The sequence below is a fragment of the Sus scrofa genome, chromosome 11 (assembly GCF_054392235.1).
Source record: "Sus scrofa isolate SSC_HxYL_T2T_F1_AM1 chromosome 11, Sscrofa_HxYL_maternal_Yorkshire_Landrace_v2.0, whole genome shotgun sequence".
NCBI classification, from domain to species: Eukaryota; Metazoa; Chordata; class Mammalia; order Artiodactyla; family Suidae; genus Sus; species Sus scrofa.
Window position 1 is genome coordinate 18,034,004 of NC_139393.1, and position 25,808 is coordinate 18,059,811.

Genomic DNA, 25,808 nt, shown 5'->3' on the forward strand with positions numbered 1-25,808 from the left:
GCAGATGTGAATGGTAATGGTGCCAGCATCCTGGACTAAGAGTTCACCAGTTTCCTCTGATGCAGCCAATCTCCAACCCCCACCCCATCCTCAACTAAAACAGATCTGAAACTCAGAAAGCCTAACTACCCCTACATATAAAAATATATCTGCAAGTCACTCAGAGATTTTACTTCCTTACGCAAAAAACATAAGAGCCTCTAAATGGGAAGAGGTAAAGAAAAAAAGAATATGTTTTCAGTACCCCTGTAGTCTATGGAATGACTCCAAAACTGAATATTACAGTCATGACTATTTGAAAATTGCACTGTGACACTTCTAAGAGTAAATTGCTCTATTCGTTTCTTTCTTTCCCTTCAATATGAAATGAAGATAAACAGTGAAAGTGGCATTGCTTTGGCCTGTTCAAACACCAGGCTCTCCTCTTAGAAATACTGTTGGTATGAAATTTTCCTGACATGATTTTAAACTCCAATGTGCACCCTGCCAGCTCTTCATCAGAAGGTACTGTTGACTGCCAAGAGCCATTCATCAAAAGAAGACATGGATGCACAAGGTCCTGGAAAAGGTGTGGGACTCTGTTTCTCTGCAGGCAGTCTCCCCTTCTCTGTCCCTTTTTGGCCCATGTGAGAACCCCAAAAGAGCACACTCCCTCCTCGCAGTGATGGGAGCCATGGGAGGACAGCAGGGCTCACAGAGACCTTATGGTTTTCTGTATCCCTAGTGACATAACTGGAGAAGGGCAGAAAAGGGCAGAACATGTGCTTACACTGGCCTAAGACTAGGCAAACTCTGGGGACTTTCCAGGCCATGTCCCACCATCCCCAGAGGCTTCACATCCCTGTCAGCTTTGGGCAAGTGCACAGCTACAACACCTTGGTTGACATGGACTCTGGGCGCCCATCCAATAAGCCTGAGCTACTTTCCTGACAACTCTTTATTTTCTCAAGACATTTGAAAGGCAAAGGAGAGGAAATGGTCCTAGAAGGTAAACAGGCTACTTTCATTTACAAACTTGATATTTTAAAACAAGGCTAACCTAAATTATTTGAAGGTCTTAGATTTAATTTGTGCCACCAGTAACCAAACATTTTTAATAGTTAGTAGGTATAATGAACTGAAAACTATAATAAAGATACCAGCAACATTCAGACCACATAGAGGGTGCAAAAAGAAGAGAGCACTTAGAAAAATATCCAGCCAAAATATAGCCAAGCCATCCTTTCTAAACTTTTTATTTTATACCTGGGGTAGGGCATAAGAAGGAGTGATGTTAGCTTTTGGTTTTTTGCTTGCGAAAGCACATTTCATTTTTGAGCTGGGCTGTGCCAGTTAGTGACATAATGTCCACATGGTAATATGATACAGTAAGCACAAATGCAGCACACAGACCAGACTGCGGCCTGGGAAAGACAAGCTCTGTCCATATATCAACGGGAATGGCCTGGAACTCGGGGAGTGAGTATTTTGAAGCAATCGCACATGAATTCACCTTCAGGAGATTAGAAGCTGATGTCACCAGGAGAGTGAAGTCATCAGAAATGACCTAAACTGATGGGACATTGCCAGAACAAAGCCACACTGTGCAGACACACAGCTTAACTCCTTCTGAGCTTAAGATTTCTCTGAGGTGGTTTTTTGTTTTTTTGGTTTTTTTGGTGAATATGAAGAGCTTTCAATGGAGACACAAAACCAATATGACTCCCACTCTCCTTGGCATCAGCCAGCTTCACTTGATGAAAGGGCTTGAAAATAAGTAAGTTCCACTAACTAAAGGCTCTAGAGGTAAGCCTCCATCTTTTCATCCCAGAGTTCTCCCCAGTCTGCACAGACCCCAGGGGAATCGTACTAGTGGGCTTTTAATAAACAGTAACTGATTTGCAATAAATAGAAGTGTTGGCAAAAGCTGGTCCCAGAGTGGAAGAGTTGGGGCTCTGGAACGGTGGTGAGATACAGTCCCTCTGCAAAACAGCTCTCAGTGGAGACCTCCATGAACCAGAAAGAAATAAGATGCTGGGCTGTCCCTGCCTCCACGAAGTTGCTTAGCAGCCAGGATATCTACTTGTTAGCTTCATTCTTAAAAACCAGTACCACTTGTTTGTTGCATTCCCTTCAAAAATCATCCCTTGGCTACTGGAGACATCATAGGCCAATCATACCTCACTTAAATAACAGCAACATAACTTCAAAAGTTAAACGTTACTCAGACATAGGAAATACTTTCAGATAAATGCATCACCTTCTAGACTGTGGCCATGTTAACAGTGAATTATCAAAAACCAAAAACCAGCTAAAGAATATCATGCTGGAGGATTCTCAGAGGCAGGAATTTGAACCTAACCTCCTCTCTGGGATGAACGTAGCTTTTGGAATCTACAATCCATAATCAAGTGGGCAAAAGCACCTTACAAGCAAAAAAGTATTCACTGAAGAATATTCTGATTTCCTGATGATCCTCCACCAAGCGAAGATAAAGGACCAATGTCAAAAGGTATGACCCTGAATGAGGAGGCAGACTAGGAAGGTGGCTGTCTACATGGAGCAGTGGAAGTTATGTATAGAAAATCTCCTACTGTGATATCTCCCCCTCCCTAATGCCTGCCATGTGCCTAAAAATGAAACAACTTGCCCTAAGACCTTGCTTTTCACCTTCTTCTCATAACCATCCATGTAAAGAATACATTTTGTAGCACCACTCAGTATTGTCTCCTATACACACAACTGTTAGCAAAACCAATACTTTCCCTGCTGCCTAAGATGTGCTCTGATAATTTCTCTTCCGTTTCATTCTACTTCATTTTTCAGTGCTGATTTGATCCATTAACTTAACAACCACTAATGAGTTTAAGGTCCCTTGGAAAAATACTGAGATTTAAGGTCATTTAGGAACATAATAGATAAAATATGAATTAAGGTGTTTAGGGTAAGGAAATAGGATCGTTAGTGGGGGAAAAAATCCCCAAAATGCTTTAAGGCAAAGAGGGAGCCAAGAAGTGGGAGGCTGGAGCCACTTAATGAATTACCTTGGGCTCCCAGTGAACATCCTCATCAGAGCCTGTTAACCTTATGAATACATAACTCCTCCTCTAGTCGCCCATTCCCAAACTCATCCACAAGCACAGAAAGAGAATATACCCTCCTGGATAGAACCTAAAGGAAATCATTGTGCACTGTTTATGTTAGACCACTTCAAATCAGGGAACCAAAGATCAAAGGGACAATGGCCAGTGAATGCACTGAAACCATTATGAAGCTGAGACTGAAGTGGGCCAGTTTTCTGGATATGAGTCAAATCTCACTGAGGTGTGTATACTCTTGCATCTGCTTGATAGTAAGTGGAAAATTTAGCTCCACTTTCTTACTTTAAAATATCTATGACCCGTCATCATGGCTTTGGAAGCTAGGGTTGGCTTTTAGTGCCACTGAAACACCTTGAAACACCATGAGATTTAGGTTGACTCTGTCTTGGACTATTACACAAAATACTATTGCAAGCAAATTATTTTCAGACATTTGGGTTAATTTTTAAGATACAGTAAATATTTACAGAGCCCTTACCAGGCTGGGAACTGTAATGAATTTGTGGAGCCTTTTCCTTGGTTGATTGGTCCAGGTGTTTGACTTAACTAATAGAATTCAGATTTGTGGTTATGCTTATTAACATAACTCTGAACCTGAACAGCCTTCAAGACCCTGGCACAATTTGTGGCTTTTTAAAATACTGTTCAACATTTACTGCAGTGCAACAAAATGCTACTACTGATCCTTCAGATGTACTTTATTCGAAGTTGTATCAGTAACTTTCAAACATTTAAATCAGCATCAGAATAATGCAGTCTGCTGAAAGAAGCAATTCGCATATCTTAAAAAGGTGAAGGGGGAGTTCCCGTTGTGGCTCAGCAGACGTGAATCTGACTAGCATCCCTGAGGATGCAGGTTCAATCCCTAGCCTTGCTCAGTGGGTTAAGGATCTGGCATTGCTGTGGCTGTAGCATAGACCAGCAGCTACAGCTCCAATTGGACCCCTAGCCTGGGAGCCTCCATATGCCTCAGGTGAGGCCCTAAAAAGACACAAAAAATAAAGGTGGGAAGGGGACATAAACTGGTCAGTTTCACTTTCTCTTTCCTTTGAGACTCAATTCCTATGCACTCGCCTTTTAGATCTAGAATGAGTGAGACCTTTAACCTAATTTTAAAATTAAAGCCCACGTTTATTTGCCTGTTTTGAAGCATGAAGCATTGCACTGGTCAGTAAGAGGAAGTATGCAGGCTCATCCCTAATATGCATAAGATTCAGGCAAGAATATACACGGAGATTATGCCTGGGGTACTCCCTTTCTTTGCTCACCCAGCTCTGAGATGCACCTAAGAAGCAAAGACTACATGCATGTGGACACTCCAGCCAGCATGTGCAGGCTCTATTCCCTCTTATTCCACCTCCAAATATAGCCACTCTTCAGACCTAGGAGTGTGCACACCAGGGTAGACACAGAAGTCTAGATGCTGTCGCAGAGAATAGTCTAGAAGTGGGCTATCAGGGTAAGGGTGAGGAATTGGTCAGAAGTGGGCCAGAGCAGGTATGGGGTTCAGGGAAGAAGGCCTAGTTGCCCAAAATCTAAGGGACTGTGCTAACACTGATACATTCAAATGAATACATTCAGTGTGTTACTATCATTACACATGACATCTGCAGCCAGCAAATGAAACTCCATCATGATGTCAACAGAACAAGCACGAAGGTATGCTCAAGCTCAAACTTGAAACCCAAGTTCTAGCATATTCATTCTTAAAAAACAAAACAAAAATCAAACCAGTTTTGTTTTTACCCAAATAGCAGTCTTTAAAAAAAAAAAAACCCTACTATTTCTTATATTCTCTTTTTTTAAAAACAAGGCCTTTCAATTTGAAACCCATTTTAACCTGGGCCTGCTTTGAACAAGTTCGTAAAGATCTTACACCTGATATTCTCTTTTGCTGTTGATGTATCCTGCACATTTGAAGGGAGCAGGGAGAGGAGAATGACTGGGAAATGCACAAAAAGCAGATCTTGAACAGGTCCATGTGAGAGGAATGGAGGAAGAAGACAAGCGCTATTTAAGCCCATGTCTCCTGACATCAGCCAGTATATCATAATAGCTTGTCTGTTAAGAGTGTCAAGTAACCCGTAGAAAAGAAAACATTTCTCAAACACCTGTAAGTCCATTCCAAGGGGCAGATATGGCATCCTCTCCCACTAGAGACCACTGCAAAGCTAAAATCAACAATTAAGAACAGCTGCAGCCTTGCAACCAGCTGCCCTTGCAAACCCCCATGGAGGAAGAGGAGGGAGAGTTCTGAGAGGGGTAATCAGCAGAGAAGACTGAAATTACTCTTTCTTTGCATTACTTTCTCCTCTTGCAACATGTGTTGAAACTTCTCCTGTAGGCTTAAGAGGGTCCCAAGACTGCCTTTTAATTCACCAAATGTCCTGCAATATTTCCAAGCTTTGTGGATTATAGTGATATCTAATGGTCTATGCACAGAGCAGGGACTCACAGCTTCAAACTGCTGCAGGAAAATATTCAAATATACAAAGAAATTCTGTTGCATTTGAATAGGATCCTTTGGGAAGAGATCACTAACATGTGTCATTTGGGCACAGGCTGTGGGGCCTCTCAAGAGCCAAGTGAAGAACAGAAGAGACCAACAGCCATTGATGAAGTTATGTGTGGCAAATCCTCTCAAAGGATTTGACTTGCCCACAACATCAGAAAAGAGCCATAGTCACATGATGGGAAGTCTAAAATGATGAATGGTGGTTCATAGGTATCTTGGGAGAGTGAATGCAAGGACAAAAAGAATTTCAGAGTTGTTCCGGGAAGATTAATGCAATTAAAAAAATCATCTGAAAAAAATGAAAATCATCTGAGAAAACTGCTTGATACTCATGGCTTTGTCTTGAGGACTAACACCCCCCCCCCCGCAGGAAATGGCAGGAAAGCCATTAGCTGCATCATTTATAACAAAGAGGGAGAAAGAATTAGAAACTAGGTTACTTAAAACACCCTCCTCCTCCTCTACCAGGCCTTTTGGGCGGCAAAATGGTTGAGTTAAGTGAGATTATTTCATGTCCCTTATCTTAATCCTGTTCAGAGTAAACACCTGTTTCTGGCTACATGTCCCCCACCCTTTTTGCCTATGGCCCTTCTGCTAATGGAGCTGTTCAACACATAATTTAGGATTCACTCAATTTTCACTGAGCTTCTCCATTTCACTTTTAAGTAAATTAGGTCACCTTATCAGCACAAACTGTGATTTAGGGACCAGACAGAATAAATTAGGTTTGAAGCCTCTTTTGCTGTGGATGGGACTTGCCTTAGTCTGGGCAACATTTTGGTGACATAGTGTTGGTGCTTTCTTGTACTTGCCCATTCTAGGACTTGATGGTGTCAAGAATAAAAATAAAACTAGTAGCAAAAAGTTGATCTTAAGATGTCTGATCTCTTGCACATATGCCCAGGTTGTCCATTTATGTAACAATAGCACTCCTATCTGTGAATCTGTCAACAAGTCATAGGTGGGAGACTCTCCCCTCCGTCTTGCTCTGTCAGGTGCAACAGACAAATGTCTGGTGCAGATATTTTGGGACCTGAAAAGTCAACCTATTTGAAAAGTTCTGTTCAAATTTTTAAGAAAGCTATTGATAGTGCCTAATCAAAAAGACCCAAGAGAACTTAATTCAAAAATCACTCAATTCTAATATTACAGACTTCGGGGGGCATGTAATATGCTTTATCCCTTCTCTTTTGATTTACCATTATATCACTCCTTTACTGAAGTAATTCATGTCAACAAATGTTAGGTTGGATTTCTACATTTAACAAAACTAAGGGGCATCCACCACTCTCTTTAGCTTCCAGCAAAAGCTTATTAAGGCTTTGAGGCTGCCATGAGACTGTGCCTGGCAGATCTCAACAACAGGAATGTCATTGCCCAAGGTCTCTAACTGCTACACTCTGATATCCACTGTCACATCTGTACCAAGGCCACACTTGCTACAAGCGGCTCCCAACCAGTAATTAGGTGTGGCAGGTAGTCCTGTTCTTAGGAAGTAGACACCTCCGAAGGCCAATGTTGGCTCAAAGACTCTCAATAACTATGCTGAACCTTTCTTAGGCTTCACAATAGTCAAAGACACTTCCACCCAACCTCCTCTCCTCTTTCACTTGTGGTTAGACCTACATCATAGTCTAATGGCTTTGCCAATTCCTTTTCCACTTTCTCTCACACAGACATTCCCCCTAATAAAATCCCGGCACATTTAGTCCATTTTGGTGTCTGCTTCTCAGAGAAACCAGATTAACACAGCTTGATTCTTCACTCTTGTCCCTTTTCAATAAATATGGGAAAGCTGAGGTCTTAGTACCCAAAAACAGGCTCCTTACTTTCTGACAGTCTAGAGGAAGCAGATGAAGCCAGTGTACTAAGAAACAGATGATCTGACTAGAATAGTTGATGAGATCTTCATTCCTATTTGGTCCAATTCTAGCAGGCAAGGGAATAATACGAATCATCAAGTCCCTGGAATTGCATCAATGTGATTTCAGCTGGGACTGCAAAAGCCATGGAACTCTGCTCATCTGATAATCAGAGAAGGTATCTCTTCCTCTCTTCTTCCTGCACCTCTGCCAGTTTCAGAAGAGTTAGCAACTAAGTCAGAACTTATAGTTTCCCATACAATACCCATTCTCCCCTTTTTTTTTCTTACAAAGGAAAATCTCGATTTTATTCAGGATAAAATATGTGCAGCTAAAATTACTACATTTTCCAGTCACTCTTACAACTACAGACGGTCATGTGACATAGTTCTAGCCAATGAGATATAATGAGAAGTCACTGGTTGGAGCTTACAGAAAACCTCTTTAAGACAGAATCAACTAAAGGATTCTGCATATGCAACTGATAAACTGATTCTTAAGTGTATGTGGCTTATACAACAAACCCACAGCTAACATCATACTCAACAGTGAAAGATCTGAAATCTTTTCAACAAGACAAGGATGCCCACTCTCACACTCTTACTCAACATATTTCTGGAAATCCTAGCTATAGCAATTAGGTAAGACAAAGAAATAAGAGGCATCTAAATCATAAGGAAGAAGTAAAATTGTCATTAGTTGCAGATGATGTAAAATTATATATATATATATATATATATATACACACACACACATATATATATAAAATCCTAAAAACTTAACCAAAAAACCATCAGAAATAATAAATTCAGTAAACTTGCAGTATATAAAATCAACACACAGAAAAGTTACATTTCTATACACTAATAACAAACCACCTGGGAAAAAAAAAGAAAGAAAGAAAACTATCCTGTTCACAACAGCACTAAAAAGAATAAAATATTTAGGAACAAATTTAACGAAGGAAGCAAAAGATTTTACAATGAAAACTACAACTCTGATGAAAGAAACAAGAAGAATCAAACAAATGAAATGATATCCCTTGTTCACAGATCTGAAGAATTGTTACAATGTTCATACTACCCAGACTCTATGCAATCCCTATCAAAATTCCAACGCCATTTTTCACAGAAATAGAAAACTTAAATCCTAAAATTTGTAGAGAAACACAAAAGATCCTGAATATCCAAAGCAATCCTGAGAAATAAGAACAAAGCTGAAAGTATCACACTTCCTTGTTCCAGACAATACTACAAAGCTATAATAATCAAAGCAGTACACTACTAGCATAGAAATAGATATGTAAACAAATGAAATAGAATAGAGACCCCAGAAATAAAACCCTGCATAGATGGTCAACTAACACCTGCAAGACGTACCAAGAACACTCAATAAAGAAGACAGTCTCGGAGTTCCCATCGTGGCGCAGTGGTTAACGAATCCGACTAGGAACCATGAGGTTACGGGTTCGGTCCCTGCCCTTGCTCAGTGGGTTAATGATCCGGCGTTGCTGTGGGCTGTGGTGTAGGTTGCAGATGCGGCTCGGGTCCCGCGTTGCTGTGGCTCTGGCGTAGGCCGGTGGCTACAGCTCCGATTAGACCCCTAGCCTGGGAACCTCCATATGCTGCAGGAGCGGCCCAAGAAATAGCAACAATAACAACAACAACAACAACAAAAAGACAAAAGACAAAAAAAAAAAAAAAAAAAGAAGACAGTCTCTTCAACAAACAGTATTGGGAAAACTGGATAACCCCAGGCACAAAAGTGAAATTGGACTCCTATATCAAACCACTCATAAAAATTAACTCAAAATGGAATAAAGACTTTAAAATAGTGCCTTATTCTATAAAATTCCTATGAGAAAACATAGAGAAGAAGTTCCTTGACACTGATCTTGGCAACGATTTTTTTGGATATGACATCAAAAGCACAAACAACAAAAGCAAAAATAGGCAAGTGGGACTACATCAAACTAAAAAGCTGGGTAGCAAAATAAACAATCACCAAACGGAAAGACAATCTACAGAGGAGGACAAAATATTTGTAAGCCATATATTAGATGAGCTAATTTCTGAAATATATAAATAGTTCACACACCTTAATAACAAAAAATTGATTTAAAACTGGGCAGAAGAAACAAGTAGACATTTTTCCAAAGAACATATTCAAATGGCCAACAGGTATATGAAAAGGTGCTCAGTATCTCTAATCATCAAGGAAATGCAAATTAAAACCACAATTAGATATTACCTAATTTACAACAACACACTGAAATGCTATAGGGAAAAGATAACTTTTTCAATAAACAATGTTTGGTCCATATTGGAAAAAAAATCTTGCCTTCCACCTCACACCTTACATAATAACTAACTTAAGATACTTGTATATCCTAATGCAAAAGGTAAAACAATAAATCTTTTAGAAAAAAAAAAAAAAAACTTGAAGCTCTCACTGTGGCTCAGTGGTAATGACCATGACTAGTATCCATGAGGATGTGGGTTCAAATGCTGGCCTTGCTTAGTGAGTTAAGGCCAAGCATTGCCTTGAGGTGTGGTGTAGGTCACAGGCACAGCTCAGATCTGGTGTTGCTGTGGCTGTGCTGCAGGCCAGCAACTGCAGCTCTGATTGGACCCCTAGCCTGGGAACTTCCAAATGCCATGGGTGTGGACCTAAAAAGACCCTACCACCACCACCAGAAAAAAAGAAAAAAAAAATCTTCATAACCTTGGAACAGACAAAGAGTTTAAATAGGCTCCCCCAAAGCACTAACCATGAAGAAAAAAAATTGATAAATTAAAAAACACTAAGAACTTCTGCTCATCAAACAGATAATATTAAGAGAATAAAAAGGCAACTAACAAAGGGGGGAAAGTGTTTACAATACATATATCCAACAAAGGACTTGTTACGGACTGAATTATGTTCCCCACAAAATTCATATGTTGAAGCCCTAACCCCTAGTACCACAGAACATGACTGTATATTCAGAGTTTTTAAAGGGGTAATGAAGTTAAATTTAGGCCATTAGAGTGGGCCCTAATCCTACCTGACTGGTGTCCTTACAAGAAGAGATTAAGACACAGAGAGAGAGATGGCAGGAGCACTCACGTACAAAAGGACAATCATGTGAAGAGGCAGCAAGAGGAAGACTACCTGCAAGCCAAGAGGGACACCAGGAGACATGAATCCTGCTGACATCTTGATCTGGCCTTCTAGCCCCCAAAACCAGGAGAAATAAATGTCTGTTGTTTAAGCCAACCCATTCTGCGGCACTTTGTTATCAAAGCCCTAGAAAATTAATACAAGACTCCTCTCTAACAGATATAGAGAGCTCTGCAAAACTGCATGAAAATGACAAACTTAAGAATAGAACAAAAAATATGAACAAGTATTTTACAAAAGAGAATATTCAAGTAGCCAATAAACATACATATAAAGAGTTTCTCAACTTTAGTTGATTCACTAGTTATCAGGAAAAACAAATATTAAAAACATAATAGGGGACTGTTAAACATCCACCAGAATGGCTAAAATGAAAGAAATAGATAATACCAAGTGTTGGCAAGGATGTGGAGCAACCAAAACTTTTATACATTGCTATGGAATAGTAAGTCTGTACAAATACTCTGGGAAATTGTTGGGCCAGTGTCATGGCTAGCCATAACCATAATCTGTAACTCTTGAGATTCTTCATCTAGGAATATATCCATAGAAATGTGGATATTTACTCATGAGAGGACTTGTACTGGAATAGTCATTGAAGTACTATTTATAATAGCTAAAACCTACAAATTATTCAAATGCCTACCAATACTGGAATCGATTTTTAAAAATTTATATTCACACATTGGAAAAATACAGCTGTGAGAATAAGTGTTCTACAATTATAATCAATAATATGGGTGAATCCCACAATCATATTAAACATAGGAAGCTAGACACAAAAGAGTACATGCTATACACTCCCATAAAGTACAAAATCAGGCAAAAATAATCTATGCTGTTCCTTTGGGTATAGAAAATGGACTCTGGGGACAATAAGGAGGATTCTGAGGTACTGAAAACGTTCCGGTTTTTGTTCTGGGTGCCAGTTACACTGATGTGTTCACTTTGTAAAAATTCTCCAAGCTACACACTTGCGATTTGTGAACTTTTCTGTATGTATGTTATATCACTATAAAGTTTTATGAAAATGAAGGTGTCAACTCATTTGGCTTGCACTTTTCCCCTCACCTTTCCCCCTTTTCCTGCCTGAAACACAGATGTGATGCCTGAAGTGGAACCATGAGGTGACAAGCATGAGAACAAATACCACTTGCTAAAGATTGCTTGTAGCCTAGTGGGTTCTTGAATGCACTGTGAAGCACTACCAGCCTTCTTATTCCACAGGAAAAATTAAAACTCTAACTTGTTTAAGCCACTGTCTAGTTCAGGTTTTTTATTATTCATAGCTATATGCAATGTTAATCGACAAACCAATTCCTCAGCAGCTTTCTAAAAAGCGAGGTAGATAAAGAAGAAAATACGTATTGTGTGTAATGACTAAGGACAAAACTGGTGAACAGGGACCAGTGATGAGGCTGCCCCATCTTTGCTAGTTGGTGTTTTTGTACATAAATATCACTTTGAGCTAGTCTTCAGGCAAAGAATTTTAAACTCCTAGGGATGCTCTCTCTGGAAGCCTTAAATATAGAACTGAAACAAGCAAAGAATTCAGACATCAGTGCAATATTGTAAATGTATATGAATCCTACAAAGAACATAAGTAAATTTACGTTAGTCTTATTGCTAGCAATGGGGTATACAGCTCAAATGCTATAATATAAATCCAAATTACCAACGGCTTATATAGACAGCCCCTCAGTGTTAGGAACCCAACTCCACTTGTGTTGCTGTTCCATCATTCCTAAGATGTTGCCTTCATCTGCATGATCCAAGATGGCTCACCATTACTACTCTGCATTCCAGGGAGCAAGGTGGAGGAAGGAGGGCAAAAAGACACACTTCTCTCTTTAAAATCACAACCAAGAGTTGCACGTGCCACTTCTGATCACATCCAACTGGTCAGAACTTGGTCAAGAACATTAGCAAGGAATGTTAAGAAATGTAATGGTTAGCTGAGCAGCTACGATCTCACTTAAAAATTTTATTACTATGAAAGAAAAGAAAAAGTGGAAATTGGAGGCATGGAGATTAGTAATCCTGCTGCTACATGGGATAAGTACATTTCCACATCCATTTCATCTACTGAGAATCCACATTCTAGGCAGAACAAGAAGCAAATTTCTTATTTTGTCCAAGCAAGTTTCTTAAAAAGTATGATGTGAACAACTGAATTTTTTTTAATTTTTAAAGTAATTATTGCCTCACCATATTCTGCTAAGAATTCTGTTCAAAGTTCACCTTTCCTGTTAAGCACCCCTAGATGAATTGCACCTGGTTCCAATTGTGCTAATCACTTCCCCAATTTCACCCACAGCACATAACTCTGTGTGCAGAATAAGTGATTATGCATGTGTGTAGACATTCTTCATTGAGCTTAAATGTATTTTTTATGATGAGGTAGAAATAATAAGGCTTTTGAAGTCTGGCACACATTGATTCAAATCCCAACTCTGTGGCTAAGTGGCTACATGACCTTGATACAAACTCCCTCCATGCACTGATACCTTCAGTCTCAGAAGAGGAATCTGCTCTGGTCCAACCTGTTTCTTGACCCCATCCCTCCCACTTACTCTAACAATTAACCTCCCTCATGCCTTCAAACTCACTTTCTCCACTAAGTTCTTTCTCTTATCATATAAGGAAGCCCCTCTCCCTCTAATTTTCTCAAAACTCCCCTCCCTGTATCCTATACTAGGTAGCTCTTCTCTGTCACTTCACCATAGAGTTTTTGAGAAGTCTGTGCCCCCTTCCTTGTCTGCTGGTCACCCTTCTGCTGATTTCATTACTATTGCAAATTGAATCTGTTCTTACAAACACTCCCAATTACTTCTAAAATCCAATCCAATAGTCAGCTTTCTATAGTCTTTAACACAGCTGACCACTCCTTAATTTACAGAGGGTTTTCGTGTGTATGTGTTTTTCTAGGAACTTTGATAAACTTTTGTATTTTTTAACTCAATGAATTTTATTACATTTGTAGTTGTACAATGATCACAACCCAATTTTACAGCATTTCCATCCCAAACCCCCAGCCCATCCATGCCCCCACAACCTGTCTCCTTTGAAAACCATACGTTTATCAAAGTCTGTGAGTCAGTATCTGTTCTGCTAAAAAGTTCATTGTATCCTTTTTTTTTTTTAGATTCCACATATAAGTGAGAGCATATAATGTTGGTGTCTCACTGTCTGGCTAGTACAAAGATCTTTCCTCCCTAGTTTTTACAACCTCACCCCCTCAGATCTCTGCCTGCTTCTCTGAGCTTTCCTTCTGAGCTCCTTCATGAATTCCTCTTCCTCTGCTGCCCATCAAAGGTTGGTTTTTTCCAAGAGCAATCTTTGGTTGCTTTCTCTTGTCACTCTCCATACTCCCTATGGATGCTCAATGTGCACTTGGCTTCCATAAATTCCAAATCAGTTCCTTTAGTCCAGACTCTACTGAGTTTCAGGCCATCCCTGTTTCCTTGGAAGTGAAGGATTTCCTGAGACTCAAGACTTTCAGTTTTAAGACAGAGAAAATCTCCGGTAAATCAGAATGAGTTAGGCACCCTAGAAGGTCTAAGCACATACTAGACATTTCTACTTGAACGTCCTACAGGCATTCAATTTGTGACCAAATTGAACATGTCTGTCCCTGAAATCATTGTCACATCCCACCCCAAACCTGCTCAGCATTTTTTGTCTTAGTCATAATAATCAAGTACAATTTATTACCTTCTGTTTTATTTATGTGTATTAGCTTGTGTTTTTTAATTTATGTATATTTGATTTACAATATTGTTAGTTTCAGATATACAGCAAAATGATTCATATACACATGAATTTTAATATTATTTTCCACTATAGGTTATTACAAGATACTGAATATAGTTCCGTGCACTATACCACAGGTCCTTCTCATTTATCTATATCAATTATGTATAGTAGTGTGTATCTGTTAATTCCAAACTCCTAATTTATTTCTCCCCTCACTTTCCCCTTTGGTAACCATAAGCTTTTTTTCTATGTCTGTGAGTGTCTCTCTGTTTTGTAAATAAGTTTATTTGTATCATTTTATAGATTCCACATATAAGGGATATCATATGATACTTGTCTTCCTTTTTCTGACTTAACTTCACTTAGTATGATCATCTCTAGATCCATCATGCATGGATATATGCAGACTTTTTGATGATGGCTGCTTACCTTTTATTCACTCTCTTGGTGAATGATGCCTAAACACTGACAGCTCTCTCAGCCACTATGTCCACCAATGACCAAAACATGAACAGAACCAAAACCTAACCTTTGTTGTCTCTGTCTTGCTCATCTCTTACTTGAACTATCACTGCCATAGCCTAACCACCCTGACTCCAGCCTCGTACAGCAATCTACATAGCCATCCAAGTGATTTTTCTAGGACCAAAACTCAACTGTTACTTCCCTGCATTATTAAATGTTCCCATTAAGTTCAAACTCCTTTCAAAGGACTCCTACAAGTCCCTGGCCTCTGTCTCCAAATACCCTCTTACTGATCCCTACGACCACCCCTTGTAATTTCCTTACACCGGATACTCTCCTCTTTGCATTTTCCTGAGGAAGGAAATGCTACTTCTCACACCCATTACTTTGCTCATGAGTATGGGTACTCCGCTCATCTCTACTTGGAGCGACCTTTCTTGCTAACTGACCAGCTCTCATTAACTCTCCAAAGCTTGGTTCAAGGGTCTTCTTCCCTGAGAAGCCTTCATTGTATCTAGAATACACCTCTATCATGCCTGGCAACACATGAAAATGCAATTACAGATGTATTCATATGTGTTTTCCTTGCCAGGCTGGGTATAAAAGCAGGAACTTTACATATCCATTTTGTATTCAAGAATAGTGTTCAGAACACACTCAGAACTAAAAAGTATTTTTAGTTGACTGACAACTCTCTGAGTCTAGTTCCCCATCTGTCAGAACTCAGATGTCATATCTATTTTGAAGATTATATGGTAGGGATTAACATATGGGAAAGTACCTTTCATTCTGCCTGGAACGCAACAGTCCCTCATGTTTCTCTTCCCCTTTACTACTGAATCCAGCTGTGTTTTTCTACAGCCTTTGTTATGTCCCTGGTCAAAATCCAGTAGATATTTCTGGATGACTGACACAATGATCTAGAGCTGGGGGCCAGGAAAAAGTCTCCATTCCTCCTTGGATGAAAGCAAGAAATCAACTTAGGGATGTATCGATATTTGTATTTATCACTATTAATTCCCAGCAACAATAGTTTGTCTGGATACAGAGTTAACAAGTATCTATGCTGTTCAATTAGGTTCACATTCACGGAAGAACAATCTTGTTTTAAAATATTTATTTGTGTACCATATACATTGCACTTATCACCACAGAAGTGCTCAATAAAGACAGCTGAGACTGTATTTGAAAAGAGAGTGTAAGACCATTTCACACCCACCAGGTGTCCCCACTAGGGGACAAACATTTTTAAATGGCATTGCCAATTGTTGACAAAGATGTGATCTGATGGAATTTTCACATACTGCCAGTGGAAGCACAACTTGGGAGACTACAACTTTAGAAAATAATTAAACATTGTCCAGAAACTTACATATATGTTATGCTCAACTAATTGCGCTGCTATGTGGATACTCTAGAGAAACTCTTGCACACTTGGACCAGGAAATATGTTCATAAAAGTTCATAACAGAACAGTCTGTAAGGAAGGAAGAAAGGGAGGGAGGGAAGAAGGGAGGGAGGAAATGAAAGAAGAAACCCGATGCCCATAAATAGAAGTGGAATAATTTTATGATGATAGAAATGAATCAATTACAGTGACACGCTTTAACATAAATAAATCTCACAACTTGGAGCTTGGAGGAAAAATATCAGCAGAATTTCACTTCTCTGAAGTTCAACAATCACACCAAAACTAAATAATACATTGTATAGAGATCTACACATATTATAAAGAAAAACAAAGGCACAATGTGAACCAATTTCCAGTTCAAGGTAGAGAACTGGGAAGGGGGGTGCCACACTGAAGGGTTTCAAAGGTTTGAGTAATGTTCAGTTTCTCAGTTTCTGTGGCTAGTGTATGGCTACTTGCTCCATTTTTGTGTTATTATTATATATTATTGTTTTTCAAACTGGACATGTTAAGTTATATTCTTTTCCGTGTGTAAGATATGCCTTAAATTTTTTAAAGTATTTTTTCAAGAAGAAGCTAAGTAAGTTTTTCATGCTCATATTAAAAAGTCAAGGAACCTCAAGGGGAACCCAAGTCTGTCTGACCACAAAATTTGTGGTGTTCTTACCACCTCACATATACACACTGGCTCCCCAAACATTGCACTCAGATACAAGTTGTACATCCTTAGCCCAAATGTCCATTGATGGGTGACTGGAGAAACAAAATATGGTCTATTCAGCCCACAAAGGGAAGAAAATTCTACCACCTGCTACAACATGGATGAACCTTGAGGACATTATGTTAAATGAAATAAGCCAGTCACAAAAAGACAAGTATTGTATGACTCCATTTATATGAGGTATATAGAGTAGTCAAACCTATAGAGACAGAAAGTCAAATGGTGATTGCCAGGGACTAAGAAGAAGGGAATCATTATTGTTTAATGGCATAGAGTTTAAGTTTTACAAGATAAAACAGTTCTGAGGATAAATTATAGTAATGATTAAACAACAATTGTAAATGTATTCTATGCCACCAAACCGTACAGTTAAAAATTATTAAAATGGTAAATTTTGTGTTATGTATTCCACCATAATTTTTTTAAAGTTATGTGTGCTTGTGTGAATATTAACCAAAGAGAATGGAATTTAGTGGCAGGGCACAGAAAAAGGCTACTTTCTAGGTATCTAGACATGGCCCAGTAATTCACAGCTGGCCTTCTCTCCTGGGTACACCATTGCCCAAGTTTACAGGCCATGGCCTCCTAGAAAGTTGGTCTATCAACCAAAGCAACTGCCATTTCTGGTTTGCCCTTGCCTTATCCCCATGGTGATGGAATGGAATGTAGGGTGGCTGCCAGATGGCAGATGAGTAAAAAGACCAGATCCGAAGTTGAGAGAAACAAGAAATAAAAGGATAGCAGGTGCTGCTGAAGCAGGCAGGCCTGGTGCTCAGGGGTCTATGGGCCTAATCACTTCAGCCCACCCGCCTCCAGCCACATGGTGAGAGGCACAAGAACAGAAAGAGATGAGGCATCAGAGGAGGAAATGAGAAACAGAAATCAGCCCTTGAAACACTCCAACAAGAAAACCGGAATTTGCCGCAAAGCTGAACTCTGAGCCTGAACACATCTCCAAGAAGAATGATTTAGCTCATCTATAATTTAGTAACTCACACTTGACAAACACAACATGATGCACAAACATACAAACACATTCCAAAACAGGATGTTCAGAGAGACACAATTTCACCATCTGGATAAACACAAAATCAAGAAGCCAGCATCTAAGTGACTGGCTTAATTCTTTGTGTCTGACTTTTTGGAATATGCTGACCCAGCCTCTGAAGTCCAAGTGCAGGCTGACACTCTTTTTCCATTCCCTAAACCTACCAAAGTTATCTTAAAAATTATCATGGCAAGTAGAGAGCATATACATTAAACTAACAATTAAAGATGAAATGTCAGAGATAACAGTGTTCTTACGTACTCATGATTCATTTGATGTGTGAAAATGCTGGGATTCCATTTTCACTGAATCCTCCAGGAGGGAGGGAACTGACAATTGGGTGACCTCCTGTCCATGAGGAGAAATTGAGGCACAAAGAGGTGAAGGCACTGGTTGGGATCCCATCCGAAAGGCTAACTGAAGATCTATGATTAAGCCCTTCAATGCCCCAAGTTCAGGGCTAGGCTTGGTTGGTTGTGTTGAGGCACTTCTCTGAGCACCGCCAGAAGACCAGCATGACACTGGCTCCTCATCTTCCTACTTGAGGTGGAATCAGACCCAGCATGTGGGCATCTCTGAAAGTGCCTCTCACACCTACTCACCCCTAGTCTGAAGGTACCCCAAGTAGTCAAATCATCTAAGCCACATTCAAAGGGGGGCCTTTATCTATTTTAATGTGGTCTGAAATATGCCTGATTCCTATTTCCACTCCAGCACAAAACAAAGCACCAGATTCAGGCTCAGAAAGAAATAAGCCTTACCAAAATCCCAGGATGTACTTTCATGTCTTCTAATTCCAAATTCACCTAAGGTCTACCCTCTATGCACAGTCCACACACCTTCAGACTCCGGTGCTAGTGAAGGCTAGTGTACACCTAGGCAGCCTGTATTCAGGTGACATACCCAGAGCTGTGCTGAAGACGAACTGGCCCATGTATGTGTACAAATGTGGAAAACAAGAATTAGTGATAGTCATTAGTCCTGCTATTTTTTTCTTTTCACCATATTAGCTCCTCTTGGTTAGCTCACAATTATGGGTGTTTGGCAAAGGCCCAAAGCCAAGTCTCTACCATCAGTCATATCAGGATGTAACTTCCTGCATAGGGTATCTCCTCATTGAATCTCTATGCTTTGGAGAAAACTGAACCTCAAAAAATGATAGAAAGAGATGGAAAACTGCAGGGGATGCTAAGCATTTATAGACTATATTAGTTTGCCAGACCCATACAGATTATTGGTTAATCAATCCTTCAAATCCATGGCAAATAATTGTAGACATTCTCCGTATCCAGCCTGCAACTGCTATCCTGGAAAGTTCTTTAAATTTTTTTTTAAACTGTTCTAAATATAAATTGTCAAAAAAAAAAAAAAGAAAGAAAGAATGGAATCCCACATAGCTGTCGAGGTGCTCTCTGCCAGCAACTCTACTGTGTATTAGGGATGCTGGTGTTTTCCTGACTATGGTTTTCATCACACTTCTCAGACAGTCGCGTGTATTCCTAGTTAATTGTTTACCCATGTGCTATATCCCAGCTGTATAAGGTTGTGTGCACCACAGCTGAATGCATCTCCAGAAAGCTGAGAACTGCCTTGTTCCCATCACCACAGAGAAGTGGCTCAGAGATGGAAGTGGGTGTGTGGTCCTCCTGGCCAGGACAGCATTGGACACCTTCCTAATAATAATGTCTGTCCAAAAAGCCTGAATCACTAAAAGCAATTTTTCTTAATCAAGGGCCACAAATCTCAGGTTTGCAAAAATGCCCCTGTGTTTTTCTCTCTCCAACTCCAGTTTGCCAATGGCAGAAATGTAATCTAATTAATTCCAGATAAATTCAAACCTTCAGGGTTTTCACAATCATTGCTACTTTTGTTAAGTCAGCTTCAGACCTTCTCCTTCCCATCGTTCTCTCCTTCTCCCCTGGACTGACCTGAGCCCCAGGGGGTTTATAGAATGTCTTGGTGTCAGCGTTGGGGAGAGAGGTGTTTTGAGTTTGGGGCTGTCCATTCTCCTCCTGAGATACCTGATTTGTTTAGTCTTGCCTAGTTTCCATATGTGGCCATCTTTACAGGCTAGTACTACCAAGGTGTTCTTATACACCCACCTTGCCTTTGACTATGGGGCCAGTCCATCTTCTGCTGTAAAGATCCCCAGGTAGACTCCTAAGACCTATCCAGTTCCACTGGTCCTATTTAGTCTCATTCTTCCTCCTTCCCTCAACCAACTTCAACACCTTCAATGGGACACAGAAAAATTCAGCCGTTCTGAGGGTAACAAAAGACCACAGGGGCTGGCAAAGACCTCCTCTCTGCCTAGCACCCAATGAAACTACCCTAACTCTCGGCTTCCACCCTGGAAGCCTCCTCCCAGGGTTCAAGGAGAATAGGGTGCATATCCTCTCTATTCTTGACCACAAACGTCTCTGTATGTTCCACGACACAGAGTAAAAGGGAAGGGCAAGACATACAGTCCCTTCCCAGAAATCCCACTATCCATCTCTACAACTTTCCATCACCAAGCGCTCTGTCACTTCTCTATTGGAGAAATTTTGTTCTACAGGTTTGGCTTCGAAGAGTTCTGTCTTAGTCTTGGGTAGTAGCAGTCTGGGTTCTTGGTGTGAACAGCTTCAGCTAACTTAAACAGAAAAGGAATTTACTGAATCAATACTGGGCAGTTCACAGAATCACAGGGAAGGCTGGAAAATCAGGTGCAGACCCAAACAGCTGGACAGCAGCAACTGAACACTGAGCACACCTTTGTTACCACTGTGACAAACCCCTAACTATCCCTGGATCACCACCTTTATACACAGTCCTTGGTGGGAGCTAAGAGTAGTTCACACATCCACAAGCTGGCTGCCAGGCAGTAGAGAGATGGAACATCCAGCCTCCACACATATTTCCACACTGCCTTCCACCAACACTCGTGAAATAGAGAAATCCCTAAAATGCGAGGAACCTCAGAACTTTTGACAGAAAAAAAAAAAAAAAGGGTAAATACTCACTGCAAAGACCAAGACTTTTTTAAAAAGAATTTTATTTCTTTGGAGTTCCCGTCGTGGCTCAGTGGTTAACGAATCCAACTAGGAACCATGAGGTTGTGGGTTCGATCCCTGGCCTTGCTCAGTGGGTTAAGGATCCAGCGTTGCCGTGAGCTGTGGTGTAGGTGGCAGACATGGCTCGGATCCCGAGTTGCTGTGGCTTTGGCGTAGGCCAACGGCTACAGCTCCAATTGGACCCCTAACCTGGGAACCTCCATATGCCGCAGGAGTGGCCTAAGAAATTTAAAAAAAGAAAGAAAAAAAGAATTTTATTTCTTTGATCTCTGGCTCAATGCCCTGATCCCTCCTTATCCAGCTGCCTAAATAAAAGAGGATCACAAAGTGAAAAGGAGTAGGAAAGGAAAAAACACACATAAATTAATCCCTCAGATATGAGCTCACAAAGATTACCTCCCTAATTTCTTTTCATTCTATCGATTGATATTTTTATTCCCACACTTTATGTGAGATTATATGTCTAGATTATTAAAAGGGTTCCATGTGATCTTGAGTAACTTACCTATCTTCTGTATGCCTCAGTTTCCTTATCTGTAAATAAGGATAAACCTACCTCAGAGGACTATAATAATAATGTGAAAGCTTACAGCTACAAGCGACTATAAAGTTCCAAGGATGACAGTGAAGTAGAAAGAGCACCACTGAACAGGACATTAGGCAAACTGGCCACTAATTCTCTGTGAACCATGGACATATCATACTACCTCTCTGGGCTTCCAATCTGCCATTTGTAAAATGAGCAAGTTGCACTAGGTAATAGCTAAACGCCCTCCTAGTTCTCAAATTCATCATCCCTGAATTTAGCCTACCTAGCAACTCCATGCCAGATTCCATGTGATGGGGCACTGACCAAGATGCCTGCTTCCCCTTGCTGTCCTAGCTCCCATACGGGGCCTCAACTCTCCACTCATCTAGAATAACAATTTGATAGGACATGTTAAACCATAAGGCATGATGTAGTGATGACACACACAGCACCTCCAGGATCATTTTCACCAGGAAAAAAGGACAGCATGTTTGAACAGCATGAGTCAAACAAAAACGTCCACAGGGAAGAGATGAACAGACAACAGGGTAAGGGATGATCTCTGATGAGGAAGGGAGGTAACCCCAGAGGTTCACCAGGAGTGTGCACCATTTAAGATCTGCTCTTAGTTTGCAGGCATATTGTTGCCAACATCACCGTGTCATATTTGAAGGAGTTAAAGACATAAACGTCATGAGTTCACTCTCAGATCTGTGAAGAGGAAAAGGGAGAAATTAAACTGTCTTCACTCTTTGGAACTTCCCAATGGGAGTAATATACAATAGATGAGTTTGGAAGAAGAAAGGCAGGTGAACAGCTAAGAGGGATAGTCAAGAAGAAGCCACCTAGCAAGTCTAGCTGTCTGTCTGGGAGTGCTCTGTACATACTGCACACCCGGTTCCCAGCTCCCTACCTTGGGGTTTTCCAAAAATGGAGTGTTAGTGACGCCATCCCTTGTGCTCCCACAGCACTTAGCACATGTCTTTACTGCACCACTTCAAATGCTAACTGACCACAGTCTGTCTCTTGCACCAGACTCTTGGGGGTCCCTAGTGCCTGCCCTGTGCCTCATGCCCAGCAGGTCCTTAGTAATGTTTATTTTACCAATGAAGGCAGCAATTTATTCCAACAGAGAGAGGGAGGAGGGCTGGGTAAACTTCCACAGAGGTTTTAGTCTGTGAACAGGATTTTTTTTAATATAGATTTTTCCACATAAGAATGTACTACAGAGAAAAACCAAAGAGAGAGAGAAAACAAGGCTGGTGTGAGGAAAGACAGATGATCCCAAGATGGGCAAGGCCACTTAGTAACCAAGACAGAGAACACAGTTAGGACATGAGAAGTTTGAGAAGCTCATAGAGACCCAGGAGATGTCCCAAGGGGAGGGCGGGGCACTAAAGTTAGGAATCTGAATAACCCACAGACGACATGCAGAGAAGCAAAGGATGAGGGCCAAAGACATGGCTCTGAAAACAGTAACATTTTAGGAGAAGGGAAGAGAAAGCATCCAGGAGACTAAGAACATTGACAGAGGAGGTAAAACAGATGAGCTGTGCTGGGAAAGCCATGAGGGAAGAGAGTTTTTAGAAGTCAAAGAACAAGAGCAGCTAAGCTATCATTTCAGATTTAGCCCAAACAACTCAGAAAGCGGCTATAATTTCAAAACCCGGAGCCAGGTCATCAGGGTCCCACCTAGCCCCTGGCAGTTTTCATGGAGACTGTGCAAATCCACTTTAATACGAATGAATGGGCTTGTGTTCCAGACTTACTGCATCTTGAGGTTCTCAGAACTGGTCTCTTTTGAAGGGATAAGGAGGAGAATGGGATACTTTTTCTAATGCATGATAAAGGAAATGCATGAGAATGTTCCCAGTGTTGGCCTGAGGTGATGGGTAGTTATTTTCCTGTCAGTAAAGCTCTATGAAACAATCCAGGACTGTCCTTCCTTGAGGAGCTGAGGCTGCTGGCAGTGGTCACCATCTGGGAGAGCAGGTGTGGTTGAAAAGTGATACTGACAGGCCTTGCCACGCTTGCACGTGCAGAGCTGGGTGTTTATTTAAACACTGCAGCTGCTGCTCCCAGATCCTGAAGCTGTTTGTGCCTAGCTTTCAAATCCTGGGATTTTTTTTTTTTTTTTTGGCCCTTTGGTAATGCCTTAGCTCAAGACCAATCCCAATTCTGTTCACTACATAATGTGTTTGTGTTTCACTAAAGTGCCTGAATTTTGCACATGTTTTGGATGGCTACAGAGATTGAGCTGGTCTGCCTCAATCCTTTCTCAGAAACCTGCCCAGAGGTCTCACCTAAGATTGTGCCTTAAATGGCTTCTTAGATCCATCCTGAATTCAGATTGGAGAGCTGACACATGCTCCTGTCTGCCAACTGGTGCCTGAAATTCCTAAGCACAAATCTTGGAGCTCTGTCCTCTGGGACAATGAAATGCCCTTGGGCTTCTGGCTAGGAAATGAGAGAACATTCTAAAAATCTTTCCACCAAAACCACTTACATCAACAAAGAAAATATGAAATAAAAAAAAACTGTCCATGCAATAACATAACACCTTAGAAACTACAGCACTCTGGATTCCAGTGCAAAATTAAATAATGCTTCTTAATCCACAGCAAGCAACCAGCATCTGTGCTTATTCCACCTCAGTGCTTCAGGATCTAGAGTGGGCCTTACAACCTGCATTACCCTAAGACCATTTTATTTGCACACTGCCACAGGAAACTACATTCACACTGACTTCCTTCTACCTATGCACTGGTCTCTGCCTGCTCCCAGATGATCGAGTTCGTGTTATGGGTTATTTGTTGAGTGGGGGCATAACAGGATCACTTCTCCCAGAAGCCACTGAAATCTGCACCAGGAGGATTCAGGAGCAGTTTTCATGAAATGAAATCTCAGAGCAGCAGCCACTTTCCAGCACAACTACTACCTGGCTGTCAACTCAGCACCTGCTTGCTATGTGTCCTTTTTAAGTCTTTTAATCTAACCCCAAAGAGGACCCTTTTTGTATCTAACCTAGGTGAGGCTATGTACCACTGGGTAACTTCCAAGTCTTATATGTACTTGAAGTTAGTCCTTCATAGGATAAGTGAAGAGGATGAAATCTGGGTATATGAAAATATTCTAAAGCACAAACACAGATGAGAAGACCAGGGTTCAAAGTTTGGAGTCATTAAATAATTATTTCATTCTTGATTTTGATATTTCAAAAAAAGACAGCTCTTAGGAGGCTGGGTTCTATTTCTTTAAAGTATATATTAGTAGAATGGAAAACAGGATGTTATATATGCAAAGAAGAAAATGCAAAGCAAATAGTATATATAGCATAAATCAGAATAAAAGGGAAATACAGAAACAGAAAGTATAAATCATGATGTCCAAAAGAAAGTTTTAGTTTAAAAGTTGTAGGAATAAAAGTAAATGGATCAAATGCCTCTACCAAATAAAAAAAAAGAAAGAAAAAAGGCTTTCAGACTAAATAAATAACAATGAGCTATTTATAAGAGAGTTCACATATTGTTTTTTAAGATTGGCAAGGTAAGCAAATACAAGGTGCAATTCAAAACAAACTACAATTAAACTTAAAAAGAAGCAAATTTTCTAAATGGACAATAACATTATGGATAATATTTTGCAATAGAAAACTTTTATACATCCAAGAATAAAGCACCAATATATAAAACTGATTCCAAACTCAGAGACACCAGTACCAGACACCAGTACACCTCACAGTAACCCTAGGATGTTGACATCATTGATAGTCTTATTTTATAAATAAGGATACGGACTAGAAAAGTCAAGTGATTTGACCAAGGTATTACAAATAACAAGTGGAAAAGTTCAGAATCTGCTACCAGGTTTTCTGACTAGAAATCCCATTTACTATACCCTCAATTTAATTTCATCCAATGATACTTTATGTTTTCATTTATCCAATCAGTGTGGTGGTCATTAGGGATGTTTGCAAATGTGGCAGATCTCTCCTTGCAGGCATGTGCAAACTTGCAGGCATGTGCAAACTTGCAGGCCCACCCACTTGAGATCAGGTAGGGCTGTGTGGCCAGCAATGTTCCAGATAATGAGTATGACATGCATGGATCAAGACCTCCCACCCATCCCCTATTACCCCAGGATGGACCTGCAGTATGAGAGAAAAATCAACCTTTATTATCTTTTAACCACTAAATTTGGTGGATT

At 40.3% G+C, this 25,808-nt stretch overlaps 1 protein-coding gene across 15 annotated transcripts in view; it reads right to left on the reverse strand.

The window, feature by feature from the left end:
- LOC106507157 (uncharacterized) overlaps positions 1–25,808 on the reverse strand; it is a 674,540-nt gene that overhangs the window by 421,729 nt on the left and 227,003 nt on the right. The window contains exon 9 of one of the 15 annotated variants that reach the window (XR_014819421.1): positions 10,504–10,610. The exons of the other annotated variants lie outside the window; for them this stretch is intronic. The gene's annotated coding sequence lies outside the window, so the exon portion shown is untranslated. The remainder of the gene's footprint in view (positions 1–10,503; positions 10,611–25,808) is intronic. 15 annotated transcript variants of the gene reach the window in all.